Here is a 15748-nt window from a genome sequence, read left to right as displayed (position 1 = left end):
GCGCTGTTCACCATCTTCATCAGTGATTTGGACGAGGGGGTAAAAAGCACCCTGTTCAAATTTGCTGATGACACTAAGATGTGGGGGGACGTGGGCACACTGGAAGGATGCAACAGGCTACAATCAGATCTAGAGAGTTTACAAGGGTGGGCGGATGAGAATAGGATGTGTTTCAACACAGACAAGTGCAAGGTGATGCACCTTGGGAGGAACAACTGGCACCATATCTATAGTTTAGGGAACTCCCCTCTTGTCAGCACAGAGGCGGAAAAGGATCTGGGGGTCATCATTGACTCCAAGATGAACATGGGTCGGCAGTGTGGGGAGGCAGTTAGGAAGGCCAGCAATACCTTGTCATGCATCCACAGATGCATCTCGAGCAGGTCCAAAGAGGTGAACCTCCCCCTCTATGCAGCACTGGTCAGGCTGCAGCTGGAGTAGTGCATCCAGTTCTGGGTGCCACACTTCAAGAGGAATGTCGACAGCATGGAGAGGGTCCAGAGGAGGGCCACTCACATGATCAGGGGACAACAGGGCAGGCCCTATGAGGAGAGGCTATGGGACCTGAACCTGTTCAGCCTCCAAAAGAGAAGGATGATGGGGGATCTTGTGGCCTATTATAAACTAGTCAGTGGGGATCAGCAGGCATTGGGGGAGTTACTGTTCCCCCGAGCACTACCAGGAGTGACCAGGAGTAATGGTCACAAGCTGGCAGAGGGTAGGTTTAGGTTAGATATCAGAAGGCACTACTTCACAGTCAGGGCGGCTAGGGTCTAGAACCAACTTCCAAGAGAGGTGGTGCAGGCTTTTACCCTGGGGGTGTTTAAGAGGAGGCTAGATGCACATCTTGCTGGGGTCATTTGACCCCAGTATTCTTTGCTGCCATGGCAGGGGGTCGGACTACATGATCTGCTGAGGTCCCTTCCGACCTTAGAAACTATGAAACTATGCAAATGAGAAAGCTATGCAACCTGTCAGATTTGGCCATCCGCTCATCCCAAGTGAAGTCAGGGAAATTGAAGTCCCCCATGATGATCATGCATTCAGGAGGTGTGGCTTCAATCAGTTCCCTATTGAATTCCTGATCTAGTTCTTCCTCTTGGTGGGGTGGTCTATAGAAGACTCCTACAAGTAAGTTACCCCCCCATGTTCTACTCGTATCTTGACCCAGAGGGTCTCAAGACACCCTTCGTGGTTTGGAAACTCAATCTTCTGGGAGGTGAACTGATCCTTGATGTAGAGAGCAACTCCCCTACGCTCTTCCCCACACCGTCTCTCCTAAATAAGGTCCCTCTACTGCCACCAACCAAGTATAGGTGGAGTCCCACCAGGTCTCTGTAATTCCTACAAGGTCATAGTTATTTTCACATAGGGGAAGAGCCAGTTCCTCATGCTTATTTCCCAAGCTCCTGGTGTTTGTGTACAGGCAGTTAAGTCTGCCATGAGAATCCCAATTCTTCCTTAAGGGGTTTAAGTGAGACCTTTCAACCAGAGCTACCCAAGTTATTGGTATTGCAGCTGACATGACCTGGGCTAGAACTGTTAGTAGCTGGGTTTGCAGACCCCACCCCCCCACCCCAGGTCGACTGCAACCTGTTGACCCCCTGGAGAGAACTCATCAGATTTTGTTCAGGATTCCTTGGTCCTCCCTTGCCATATCTCTCCTTTCAACCTTCTCAAAGGACAGGGAGAAGGTGAGAGGGAAACAAGGAGCAGCACTCCCAAGGCAGCCCAGGGTAATCTGCGAATCCAGGGTTCAGCTACCTCTAGGCCTCTGCAGAATCAAGTGTATTCAAAGAAAGCATCATAGTGGGAGAACTTCTTTTCATCCAAATTCAAGAAATTTGTAATACCTCCTTTTCCTACACTAGGTATTGGCATATCCTCATCAGATGGGTCTCAGCTAAGCAGAGCTGCTAATTAGCTACGGCCATGGTTTAAAAAAGAACTCTGCTCCCTATAGAGAGGCCAGAAGTGTTATGCAGCAGATGGCTATGCCCAGATATCATTGAGGTGCCTGGAAGGGAGGCCAACCAATCTGAAATACAGGCCCTGACCAGCTTTGTGTCCAATCTTTGAAGCTACTGCACTCACTCCTGCCCCTAGCTGGCTGCAAACTGCTCCCCTACTCCCAGGTTCACACCCTGAAATCAAACAGGAGCAATTACTGTTACACCTCGTAACCGGTGTACCCTTGACCTGCGAGCCTGGGTCGGCACGACCGGCTTGGCGCAGAAGGGATAGATGACCGGACAGGTGGGGAGTAGCGGCGAGTAGGAGTCAGGCGGCTTGAAGCATATTGGTTGTATGAAAGGTTTATTGTACTTATGCTACCGATGGTCGCAGCGTAGGCAGGAGAGCTGGCTTGTTCAGTTACAGTGCATAAAACAGAACAACTTAAAGGGGTCTGTTGGTTCACGGGGTTCCTGAGCTGAGCCCTTGCTTTCTAACCCGGAGGCTAGGTGCGGCTGCCTGACTCAATAGTCGCAGAACTGGTCAACAGCTAATACACAGGGAGAAACTATAATGCACTTTCGATCAGCAAACTTTCGATCAGCAAAGAGAGCTCTTTGACGAGAAGAACAGGCGAACCGGTGAGGAACGAAGTACACCAAAATGAAGATCGGTTGGCGGGGAGATGTCTGCAGGTGGCCAATCTGCTGACTGTGTCTCCTTGGTGTGCGCGGATTCTCCGCTTAATAGCGGGAATCTGCTCTTAGTTATAGTCAGTGGTGACCAATCACTACATGCCAATTGTGAATATTTACTGACCACCAATTACGTTCTTACACCAGTGACCTAAATACATATTCATCTGACCTAGATACATTATTCATCTGACCTACTTTACTGCCCTCAGCGGGTTCAAAAGGTCAAACATGTGATTGGCACCTGCAATTCTTACCATTACAGACAACAAGCTTCTTAAGTATGGAGAACAGACTTTTAACAAACTCCAACCGCAATGCTTTTCTAAGTGGAAAAATAAAGGCCACTAGTGCTGAGGGGTCTTTATGGCCTGCGTCCTTACTAAGTTATTATAGTCTTTTGCTTTGCTGGCATCGGCGCTTTAACTGACAGGTAGAATTCAGACATGACAATTACAAATCAGAATTTTTTCTTCCTCATCTTTCTTTTTTTCACAATAAATTGAATTGCAATCAATTCAATTGAGCAAGCACAATAAAGCTAAAATGGGTGTGTGTGTGTGTGTGTGTGTGTGTGTGTGTGTATATTTACTCAACAGTGTCATTGGTAGTCAGTTGGTGAATACATTTTTTTTTACAGTACAGCCATTGCCAGAGAACACAATACAATAGGATAAAACACCAATCCACAATATGCTTCCAAGGTCCCTTGAGTAATCTCTTGATATGATATGTATGGATGCAGGGCTGCAAGGTTGGAGAGCAAGAGGGAGGCAGGGAGGCAGGCAGCCAGGCAGCCAGGCAGCCTGGTTACTTGCTCTTCCTGGCTATTGATGACCACATGACTTTTATGGAGTCATGGCATTACTGGAAAGTTGCAGGGTGAACTGTTATCAGATGGAGGGAGGCCAGATACTTGGCCAGTGCTAGTGTGCAGCTAGCATTTTCTTGCAAGAAAGTGTAGCAGAAAGCCCACTTTGTACATTTCTCTTCTGGACATTGATATAACAGAAGCCCCTTCTTGCCTGTACCTCCTCCTGTCATTTTGTGTATTTATTTTTCCTCCTAAGTATTGGCAGAAACCTAACACACTCCTTGAATGGATGTGACAAGGCTCAGAGCGAGCCAGAAAGCTGAAGTGACTTTCTGTAGGAGAAACATATACCAACTGTCATATAATCTATCAAATACAAACCAGGCTTGTCTTTATTGAGTTAAATCTGTAATGGTTGCTTAGGAAAACACTGAATAATAATAATAATAATAATAATAATCCTTCTGAATTTGTACTTGTCAGAAGCAATGCTTTTTCTTTGGTCAGAGAAATTGTTTCAGTTCAAACAAATCAGAACTCTTTATATGATATACAGAAAAATGCTTCTCATACTACTGAGTCAAGCACTGTCTGCAGTTGAAAGTGGCAGGAAATGGCAAAGGTATTTCTTTCATATTCTTTACAGGCTGGTGACTATTTGTATAGTTAATGTTATTTTCCAGGTGGCAGACACATGTATTATATTCTAGCTTCTTCAATTTCTGTGGGGAAATTATTATTTTTCTTTTCTGTTTGGAAGTAAATCAATAAAAAACATTCACAGAAGGAATACAATTGAAATCATTCAAATGAAATAAATGGTCAGAGGAATAGTAACCCTTTAAAAACAAAATCTATTATCTTGTCTATACTTGCTTTTTTTCTTGAACTTTTCTGCAGAGACTGCTACTGAATGTTACTAGTACTGTAGAAGGCAAGAAGTACAACTTCTTCACAAGTGTGACAGACAAGTAAACGCTGGGGACACAGCTGAGTGCAGTATCCTGCAGCTCTTAGCTAGAGAACAAAACTAATCAGTTATTACAATAGAGATTATATTAGAGAACACTTGTGATCATTCTACTTTAAGGCCTCTAATTCAGAGACAGAGAAGTGGAGTTCAAGAGGAACAGGGAACCTGTCCTTGACTTTTTTCCATGTATATACTAAACAGAAGGGTTTTACAGCAATAAGAGGCTGGTGTATTTAACTGAGAATATTGCTTAATTCCTACAAAAAAAAAAAATATATCGTTTCCCTGAAGAAGTGAAAATTCACTAGAAGAAAATTCAAATTTTCCAAATGGGAAAATTCTTACCAATTATTTTGTGAAAAGTAATATTCATTAAAAAAAAATCATTAATCCTGTTCAGGGCAAGTCAGGTGATTTTATATTATAAGCCAATCTGCCACCATTATACCCACTTTCCAAAGAATATGTAAGAGACTGAGACCAAATGTATATACTGTGATTCAAATGTTGTCCTCAACTCTGCAGCCACAACTGCCTCAAAGTCATCGAATGAGAGCTTTGCGAATGGAACTAAAGATTGCATTTATTTTTTTTTATATCAAGTCACATTAAGATTTAGTATTTGGGAATTTTTGTATTTGTAACAGGGAAGTTTTAGTGCTCAGCAGTCCCCAGACTCACACTTCCACCTTCTAGAAACACTTGTTATCAAGGTGTCAAACCCAGGAACATCAAAATGACAGTTTGCTAAAATGTGCCAGTTAAAAGACTCAGCTTTTAAAATGAGGCACTATTCCAATTATTTATTAACTAAATATTTTAATATTTAATTTTTTAAAGTGACTTCATTGCTCATGGAAGTAAAGGTCTGATGGCTCAACTTGGAACCATGCATAGGACAAGTATATACAACTGTACAAATGGAACTTGGTCCAAAACTGTAATACCCACTTTGAATCATGGCAGACCTTTATGGGGAGTTGAAATTTTGTTATTCTGACCAGACTGTTGAAGTAAGTAAAGTGTTTTTTTTAAAGACATTAGATTAACTCAAATAATATATAACGGTAATAAACCTGAAGTCCTCAATAAGTAGGCAATTAAAAGTACTGTTTCATGGCGTCTTAGACAGGACCCACAATTTATTTTGAAAGATCCTGTTTGAAATTCTACTTTTTTGTTTAAGTGCCTTGAGTTACGATCTAAAGTTTAAAAAAATTTAAACAAACTTCTCTCCTTCTTGTTCAAGGAGAAGTAGGAAGGAGGTAACACCTTTGGATTGCAGCACTGAACATCAATCAAGTAGGGGGAATCCAGCAGTAGAATGAAACTTCACTATAGATAGTGACTAAATAAATGTAGATATATTGTAAAAATTGTGACATGAAACATCTTTTCATTATGTTTTTCCAGGGCTTAGAACAATGAGATCAGAGTCACCAGGTGTTATGACAATAGAAATAATACATATACATAAAAAAAGTAAAGTTTTGCTATAGAAGTTCAGTTAAACAGTGAAACAATTTAGGACTTTGATTTTATTTTACTAAGGGTGTGTGCAAGTGCTATACTTCTACTGGTAGAATCACAGTTCCAACAGTAGAAACCCAAACTGTACAAGTATTCAAATAGGTTCTAATGAAACAAAAATGACAGGTTCATAGAAAGTTCTATCACTTCTGAAGAGGTAGAAGTCACCTCTGGTAGAGTTGCCACCAGATGAACAAATGCTTGCAACTTACCTCTCTGACAGCATGCCTTGCTTCAGGCCCCTTTCTCCACTCCAAGGACATATTTTACTGCTGCAGCTTGAGACACAGCAAATCACTCCCCTTGACAGCTGAAGGGCTGGGAAAACCCAGGTCCTTTCCATAGCCCCAGGGCCATGAAGCTGTTAGCCCTGAACAGGTAGGGGAATCCTATCCACCAGGACCCAACCCCTCAAGTGTACTGGTGAGACTTCAGCCACTGACAGCCCCACCAGCACTGTGGGCAGAAACTGTGGCCATGGCTGCCAGACTCTGCCCTCCTCCCCCTCACCCCATACCCAAACCACAGAGATGGGCCTCCACCAGAAAAAGTGTCCACCTATGCTCTACCCACTCTTCCACCATGCACACACTGACATGGATCAGCCCATTCTGACCGTAGCCAGAAATGGAGCACCCACCCCAACCTCCTCCCCCCCAGGGAAGCACCCAACCCTCCAGCACCCAAATCCAGCTTGCTAGCACTTGACTGTCATCAGACCCATCAGACATCAGGGTCTGTCAGAGATGACAGAGAATTAAGGATTCCTTGTGAGCTGCTGGAGGGAAATGACTGGCTTGAAGAGATATCAGATACACTGTGGATCTGACTAAAAGTATGATAGCTGGAAGGGAGAGGAAGAGTAGGTGTTGTGAGGAGGGGGTGGAGTATGGTCCTCTAGATGGCCAGCTAATCAGCCCTGACCTGTGCCCTCAGTGGCTCTCAGCCATCTCCAGGAAGACAGGGAAGACTGAAAAGCACACTGGGATGTGTTCATAAGAGCTCCTTGACTGGGTGCCATTGGCAGCACAGGGCACACACAGCCAGACCCTAAAACACTTATTCAGTGTTGTACTGATAGTGTTTCCAGCTACTTAAACTAGACTGCTAATCTTCTACCACTTCATTTGAATACTTGCGTGCATCCTAAGAATGCTGTGAGCACCACATCAATTAGACTCAATTCAAGCAGGAGTATGTGACCCAGAGCAAAACAAATAAAAAAGGGGTGGGGGGCAGGAGGGAGGCATCTGAGGTTAATTCCAACATTGCTAATAATGGTTCAGCTGAACTGGTGCCAGCTATACTTTTTCAAATACTATTTAAATTTTTCACATACTTTGCTTCTGTAGAAAATGCTTGGACTGTAGTTGTTGATGGTTGTGGCCAGAAATTCCATCCCATGTGAAATTCATACATTTTTAAAAAATTTCATCCCATATTAGGAAGAGAAGTTACATTTCCAACATTTCTACAGAACAGAAAAGTCAAAAACTAAAGAAAGTTTGAAGTGATTTTATTGAAATGACTTTGATCATATAAATTATAGCAAAATTGTTGTTCGTGATGTGAAATGTTCAGTATATGAAATATAATGTAATGTTAAAATTAATTGAAAGATAAACTATAACATAAAACTCACAATTATATAAATCAGTCAGACAAAATGGAAAAAGTAAGTTAAAACAGGCCCATTGAAATAAATACTATTAATTTCAAATCATTTCAAAAGTTGTTTAGCACAAGTGTTGTTGAAATGAATTTGTTCCTAGCAGAGGCTTATCTAGGTACTTCTGTACCCTGGGTGTCAGTGGTGTCATTGGTACTAGCTGAGCCAGTAGTATAGCAACTGCTAGAGTTACTACCCCCTGTCTCCCCTCTACCCAATAGCTCAGTTCTTGGGGTTACTGCCCCAGTCTCCCCCCGTAGCATACTACTGGTTACCACAAAACCTTTCAGTTTCAATAAAAAGTGGTATTTTCTGATGGAAAAGATTTCCACTCAAATTTCTGATGGCTCTACTTAAATCGAATTCCATTATGACTAATAAGATCACCACAGAACAAAACTTGAATCACAAGACTTGACCTCTGTGGAGGGGAATTTTATCTTAGATATCAAGGCTTCTGCTCTTGAATACATTGAGTTTTATTTGCTAGTTGCTATTTGCTTGACCCTTGCTGCAGTTATATAAAAGCAATGTCTAGTAAATTACTTGCAGTTAAATGACTTGTCTCTGCTTTGTACATTGCTAAGAAAATCCTGTTTTGTTTTGTTTTGGTTTGCTTGGGTTGGGTTGAGTTGGGTTGGGTTTTTTGGGGGGTGGTTTGTTTGTTTTTTCTATTCACAAAGTAAAGCCATTATCAAGTAGAACATTTCAGGATATATTCATTTAGAATCATAGAATCATAGAAGTAGGGTCGGAAGGGACCTTGTAGATCTCAAGTCCGACCCCCTGCCTGGGCGGGAGAAAAGACTGGACCCAAATGAGTCCAGCCAGGTAGTTATCAAGCCTCTTCTTAAAGATCCCCAGGGTAGGAGCCAGCACCACTTCCCTTGGAAGTTGGTTCCAGCTCCTAGCCGCCCTGACTGTGAAGTAGTTCTTGCGGATGTCTAATCTAAATCTACTCTCTAATAACTTGTGTCCATTGTTCCTTGTCATGCCAGGGGGCGCTAGGGGGAACAGTGTCTCCCCTAAACCCTTCTGGTCCCTCCCTAGTGAGTTTAGAGACAGTCACCAGGTCCCCCCCTCAGCCTTCTCTTGTGAAGGCTGAACAGGTTTAGGTCCTGCAGTCTTTCAATGTAGAGTCTGCCCTGTAGTCCCCAGATCATGCGGGTGGCCCTCCTCTGGACCCTTTCAATGTTGTCCACATCCCTCCTGAAATGGGGCGCACAGAACTGGACGTAGTACTCCAGCTGTGGCCTGACCAGTGTCGCATAGAGGGGGAGGATCACCTCCTTGGCTCTACCTGAGATGCAACTGTGGATGCATGACAAGGTCCAGTTAGCCCTGTCAACCATGACTTTGCATTGTCAGCCCATGTTCATCTTGGAGTCAATAATGACTCCAAGATCCCTTTCTGCCTCCGTGCTCTCAAGAAGGGAGTTTCCCATTCTATAAGTGTGCTGTTGGTTTCTACTGCCTAAGTGCAGCACCCTGAACTTGTCAGTATTGAAATGCATCCTGTTTATGTTAGCCCACTCCTGTAACCTATCCAGGTCTTGCTGCAGTCTTTCCCTCCCTGTTAGCGTGCTCACCTCACCCCAAATTTTGGTATCATCAGCAAATTTAAACAGGTTGCAATTCACCCCGTCATCCAAATCGCTGATGAAGAAAATGAACAGCGCAGGCCCCAGGACCGAGCCCTGAGGGACTCCGCTGCCCACTTCCCCCCAAGTCGAATATGACCTGTCCACTACCACCCTCTGAGTACGACCCTTGAGCCAGTCTGCAATCCATCTGACTGTGTAGGCATCAATGCCACAGTCGCCTAGTTTTTTAATGAGGATGGGGTGGGAGATGGTGTCAAAGGCCTTGCTGAAGTCTAGAAAGCCTACATCCATGGCGACACCTGTATCCATTGCCTTTGTGACCTGATCATAAAATGCAATCAGGTTGGTCTGACATGACATGCCCCTAATGAAACCGTGCTGGTTGCCCTTCAGCTTCATCCCTGAAGCCGGCCCATCACAGATGTGCTCCTTGAGGATCTTCTCAAAGAGTTTCCCAAGGATAGAGGTAAGACTGATGGGCATATAGTTGCCTGGGTCCTCTCTCTTCCCTTTTTTGAAGATGGGGACCATGTTATCCATCTTCCAGTCATCTGGCACCTGGCTGGAGCACCACGAGCACTGGTAAAGCCACGCCAAGGGCCCTGCAATAACCCCAGCTAGCTCCCTCAACACCCTGGGGTGGAGGGCATCTGGACCCGCTGACTTGAACACGTCCAGCCCCTCCAGAAGCTCTCTAACCTGGTCCTCCCCAACCTGAGGTCTGGAGGCATTCCCCTCGAGTCTGTCTGGCATCACAGTGGGGAAGTCCCGGTCCCTGCACAAGAAAACGGACATGAAGAATTGGTTAAAGAGTTAGCTTGTACTCAATCATTGTATAGTGGCTAATAGCATGTCAATTGGAGACTACCCTATACAGCCCAGATCAGATGAATCATTGGCAAAAGTACAACTATAACTCTTTGGCCAACTGACAAACAACATAGTTCTTTTTTTCTGTTAGCTCTACATGCCTGGTTGAGAACTTTTGTTTCCTCAAGGTGATAAAGAATGGGACAATCTGTAATTTCATTGTTCTAAAATGTATTTCATCCCAATCATGCTGATTAAATATAAAATGGTGACAAGCATGAAAAGTTTCTGAGTTGCACAGAAGAATTTGTGAATCATCCATAATAAAAAAAAGAGTTCCTGCTGAATATATACTGCCCTGTTAGACAGAAAATCTATGTCAACACTAACAAGCTGGGTATTAAATTAGCTAAAACACTGGACTCCTATAAAGCTGTATCTCAGCAGTTATTTAAAGCAACTGATTAATCTGGCATGAGTGGACTGAAGCTATTATCTTCTGGGAAGCCTCCATGCCTGTAATGAGATTACTTGGAGCACCTCCTGTGACTGTTTAATGATAGAAGGGTGGTAATGGGCCAGGTCCACCCAACTGGCATCTGCCTACTTTAAGTGCTTAAGGTTCATCTGAGCACTGAGCAAAGAACACTGAAAACTACTAGACAGTAGGGGTCTGTGAAGCTTTGGGTGCTGATTCAATTTGGAGGAGATTCAGCCCAATTCAGTGGCTGAATCTCCCAATCCAAACTGAATCAGGGGACCAATTAAAAGGTCCCCAATCAATTCAAAGCTCTCCAAATCAATTCAGAAAAGATTCAGAGCTTTGGTGATTTGGGCAGTCCCCATTCTCTGCAGCAGGGAGCTGGATCCAGACTTCTTCCTGGTAAGTAAAGGGCAGGAGGAGGGAGAAGGAGACCATAGGAGGACCCCTGCCAGGCCCCATCCCCTGTCTCCTCCCTCAGTCCCCCTGAGTGCCCCTTGACCCCCGCCCACTCCCCCAGCCCCCCATGGCTGCCCTACCCACCCCAGCTCCTGGTTATTTAAATAAAAGCCCCCACTCACCGGGTGCTGCCAGGCAGGGGGGCTATCCCTGCTGCCCCCACTGTCCCATGCTGCTTGGGGAATTCTGCCATGAGCCCCCAACTCCCTCCGCCCACCCACCCACCCCAGCTCCCAGCCTTTTAACAAGAAAAAAGAAAAGAAACCCTGGTCTCACCAGTTGCTGCATCAGCCTTGGGGCTTCTGGGGGCTCATGGAAGAGCTCCCTATGCAGTGCAGGGCAGTGAGGGACAGCAGGGATCACCCAGCAGCAGCTAATGAGTCAGGATTATTTTTTTAAATGCCAGGAGCTGGGTGGGTGGGATAGCCATGGAGTGGGGCGGGGAGAGTGGGCAGGGGTTGGGGGGCTCATGGCAGAGCCCCCCCATGGCATGGGGCAATGGGGGGGGCAGTCGGGATTGCCCCCCACCTGGCAGCAGCTAGTGAGTCAGGACTTTTTTTCCAAAGAGTCTGGACCTAGGCTGGGCAGCGCAGCCACTGACAGTGGGCAGGGGATGGGGCCTGTGTGATTCAGAGATTCAGCTGCTTCAGCAGCAGTTGAATCTGCATCCGAAGTGAATACTAGCTGCTTCACACAGGCCTACTAGACAGCTTCTGATCTATTTCTTAAAGCTGAAGAAGGTCTGCCAGGAATGTAATAGTGTGGCCACGGTTGAATATTTGTGATACAATTCACACAAAAACTTTGTGTGGACTTAACATTTAAAAAACTGCTATTAGAAGAATTAACAGCAAGCACAAAAAGCAACAGTTAAACCGGTACAGTGAATCTGTATACAAGCACAACTAATAAAGACACAGTTTAGGTATAAGCAATACTTTTCCAGGAGACTGATTTTTTTTCCCATTTGTGGATCACCTCATACAAGCATTCCATGTTACAATATAACATCTGTGGATCACCTGATATAAGCACACCATGTTTCAACCTTTGTCACTACAAGTCTTCCAAAGCAAGCCTAATATGTGTTTATTTTGACTGCAGACTTACAGTATATGTCACACTAGTGCTGAATTGGTCATAATTAGCAACAAAAAGTTTTGTCAGCAATCATTATTTGTCTTGCATGCTGATGAGAGGTAGCTTATCTTGTCAATCATGTCTTTGACAACCCCATTTATTCAGTGAATTTTGGGCAACGCATTAAGATCTCTTGAGAGATGCAGACATTCGGAAAAGTGCACTGATGGGATTTCTGAATTGATACACTGATTTTTTGGGCAACTTATTACATTTCTAATAAAAATGTCTGTTTGTTCTATTACAGCATCATAAGATGGTCAATGGCAGGAAAATCTACAGTGCTTCCACTTATTAGAATCACTAGTTATTAGCATCAAAGTGCTCTGCCCAACATGATTCTAATCAGCCATGAACACTATATATACAAGTACTTCAAGCAAACTACAAGCGAGCTAACAGGAGAAGCAACAAGGCATGTTACAAGCAGTTCACTGGGAACAAGAGGAGGAAGGGGAAGAGGTGCCAGGCACCAGATCCTGCTTCAGGACGGTAAGTGAGCCAGGGCTGCCTGTGTGATTGGCGTACTGAGTGTTTGTTTGGCATGTGCTCTGAGCAGCTGGGAGTGCTGCTAGCTGAGTGGTTGTGGGTGATTGCTGCCTGAGTCTGACAAAAGCCCTAACAAGTAGGTGGAGTCAGTCCAGGCCCAGAACAGTATAAAAGGAGACTCCCTGAACAAACAGCAACAGCAAACACAGAAGTTTGCAAGTCAGTTGGCAGGACCCCACTTTGAAGAGGAGCCTTTAAGGTAACCTATTCCTTTATTTAAGATTAACTAACCTACATATATTTTGTGTAAGTAGTGGAAACTCAACAGTTAGACTAATAATTAATAGACCTTTGCAAGTCAGCAGCGATCTGATCCGCCTTTGGATCCAGACACTTCAGATGGCAGTGATCTGATCCAGAGCTCCAGATCAGTTTCCTGCTTTGGCCCAGCTGAAGCAGCTCCAAAGCTTCAGAGCTGATTTGGAGATCTGGTTATAGGCTATAATGGAGGATCAATGAAATAGCTGTAACTTTGTTATTTTATCTCTGATTTGGGTGCACCTTGCAGAGATGGTATCCTCCGCTGAGAGCATGAAGACTGCCAAGTTTTAGGAAATTGAGTGCAGGGGTTTGGGGGGAACTGCACCCCAAATTCCTGAAAGCAAAACTCCTGTCACATCAATGTGTTATGCCACAGGGGAGTGAAAACTGCAGGGATGGTGGCTCCTAGTGAGACCACAAAACCTGCCAAGTTCCAAGAAGATTGGTGCAGGGGTTTGGGGGGAACTTCACCCCAAGCTGCTGACAGGCAAAACTTGTGATATGGGTGGGGGCTTGCGTGACTACATCTGTCTTGGGGAACAGGGGGGTTAAATGTAGTGCAGGCCTGTGTGCTGGCCCCTGCCAGGACACAAAGCCTGCCAACCATGTGTGTCTCGCTGGGGGAGTCTGTCCTCCAGGACCCTGCATCATGAGTTTTGCCTGTCAGCAGCTTGAGATGTGGGTGGGTGAGTGACTCTGTGTGTGTGTGTGTGTGTGTGTGTGTGTGTGTGTGATCAAAGTGGAAAACTGATCCAGAGCTCCAGATCAGATCACTGATATCCAAAGCAGCTGGATCCAAAGACGGATAGAATACCTGCCTACTCTCACAGGCTAAAAGCCTGCAAACTATCTCCAGGACCCCCACAAACTGCACACCAGAATCTATCAAAGACAATAAAACCCAGCTACCAGTGGGGGCACATTCCTCACCAAAAAAACACTCGGGCCTGAGCCTGAGAGGGAACAAATTACAATGCAAACCACTTTTCAGAGCTGGACCTATGAACTGCACTTCATCAGCCTCCTAGGTAGTAGGTACAGAAACTCATAGACTCAATATACACAGTGGAATTCCGGCACACTGCGACCTGCCAGACATCTGACACCCCAAGCACCTCTGCGATTTTTACCTGCACTGCTATATCCCCCTTTCCTCCCTACCCTGTACCCCAGCCTGTCCCCTCCCCCCCGCCACGCCTCCATTTTAATTTTCACTGCCTGGCTTTCTTGCCTGCATTGCAGTCCAGGCCATCCTCTGGCTTCTTTACTATTCCTTCCATCCAAGATGAACTGTAGGCACTTCCTCAGCCTGACAAAGGGGTTTTCAACCCTAAAGCTGGCATCCTGGGCAGCTAAGCTGAGCTCACCGAGAGCCTCACAACTGTACTCACACCAGCAAGCATCAGGCCTGTCAAAGATGTGACAGGTCTGGGTGTTCCCCATCCAGGACTTTGTGCATTCGTGTGTTAACTAGAGGTTATAGTGCCTCCTATCTGCCTTTCCCCAAGGTATTGTTGGTCCTTGCATTTATGGGGCTTCCATGATGCCAGCAGTCCCACCAGGCCTCCCTACCATGGCAGGGTGCAGTTTTAGTGGTCATGCCCAGCTCCTGGGGCCTCCTTCTTCCCCATAGCCCTAGTCCCATACCTCCAAGTTTGTCCTGGCAGGAGAATGAGCTCAGCAGGGACATGTTCTTCCTCTGCTGGCTGGTGATGCAGTTAGTAGCCCCTTCCAGCTCAGAGCAAGGCATTACTTGGCTTCTAAAACACTTTAAAAAGGAAAATGGTGTTGATGGAGTGAGGAGGGTGGCACTCAGTCCATCTGCAAGTGGAGCTTAGGGAACCCCAGCAGCGGTAGGTTCACCTTTAGGAACACCAGCTGTTCCATTAGTGTAGGGTCCAAGCAGGTGCAGTGGGGTGTGACAACATCCCCAGCAATGCTCAACACCCTCTCACTTGGAACACTGGTCAGTGGACAGGACAAGTGTTGCTGGGCAACCGTGGCCAGATCCTGCCATGTCTTGCTACTGTTTACCCAGTAGGCCAAGGGATTGCAATCCAGTGGCTCCACATTCTCAGTGAGATAGGTATCCACCAAAGCCTTGGTGCTACCTGCCTGCACCTGGGGTCTGGTGCATTTGGACCCCAGCATTCAAGCCATGCCCATGGCCCACATCAGAGACTGGCTGGTGCTGGTGCCGGTGCTGGTGCTGGGAGTGCTAGCACAGGGAAATGGATCTCCCTCTTCCACATCCTGTTGCATCTGTACTACAGCCTCCCTGACTTTGTTCACCAGCACCAGCATCCAGTGATCAAGGGTTCTGGGGATGCCAGTGCACATGCTCCCTTTCACCCTCAGGTCACACATGCCTGCCATCATGTGGACTGTACTAGAACACAAGGGATCCAGCCATGTCCTGATGCTCTCCTTCAGCTGCCTTACCAGTGCCTGCACATCTGGTGACAGTGGCCTGCCTCAGCCAGGAACACTGATCACCTGGAACTTCTCCATTTGGTATTCCAGTTCCCTCATTAGGGGGATCACCTGGCTGAGGAGGGCATCGCCAGCACTAAGGGTCTCAGTGGCCTTGAGGAAGGGCTTGAGGACCAGCAAGATCTGGGAGATGGTACCCCACTCAGCTCTGTTCAGGGAGGTGCTGATCCCAATCTCCCCAAGCAAGGCCATCTCATGGAAGGCCTCTGTTGCTCCACCAACCTTTTGAGAATCAGGTATGTGCAGCTCCACCGAGTCTCCACATCCTGTATGATTCTGTGATGTGGGATGCTCAGCTCTGCCTGTTTCTCCCACAG

The 15748-nt window shown here is 45.7% G+C and overlaps 1 long non-coding RNA gene across 6 annotated transcripts in view; it reads left to right on the top strand.

Annotated features, from left to right (window-relative positions):
• The window catches only part of LOC149859734 (uncharacterized), an 88186-nt gene that overhangs the window by 33369 nt on the left and 39069 nt on the right, over positions 1-15748 (top strand). For 4 of the 6 annotated variants that reach the window (XR_016443576.1, XR_016443578.1, XR_016443577.1 and 1 more), the window contains one exon: positions 12376-12620. This is a non-coding gene — a long non-coding RNA (uncharacterized LOC149859734). Of the gene's footprint in view, positions 1-5275; positions 5449-9631; positions 9705-12375; positions 12621-15748 lie in introns of all 6 variants that reach the window. The other 2 variants (XR_016443574.1, XR_016443575.1) reach the window with 2 other exon arrangements.

Source organism: Crocodylus siamensis, chromosome 7 (genome assembly GCF_052110815.1).
Source record: "Crocodylus siamensis isolate JL-2025a chromosome 7, ASM5211081v1, whole genome shotgun sequence".
Taxonomy (NCBI): Eukaryota; Metazoa; Chordata; order Crocodylia; family Crocodylidae; genus Crocodylus; species Crocodylus siamensis.
This window is presented reverse-complemented; position numbering and strand designations above follow the sequence as displayed.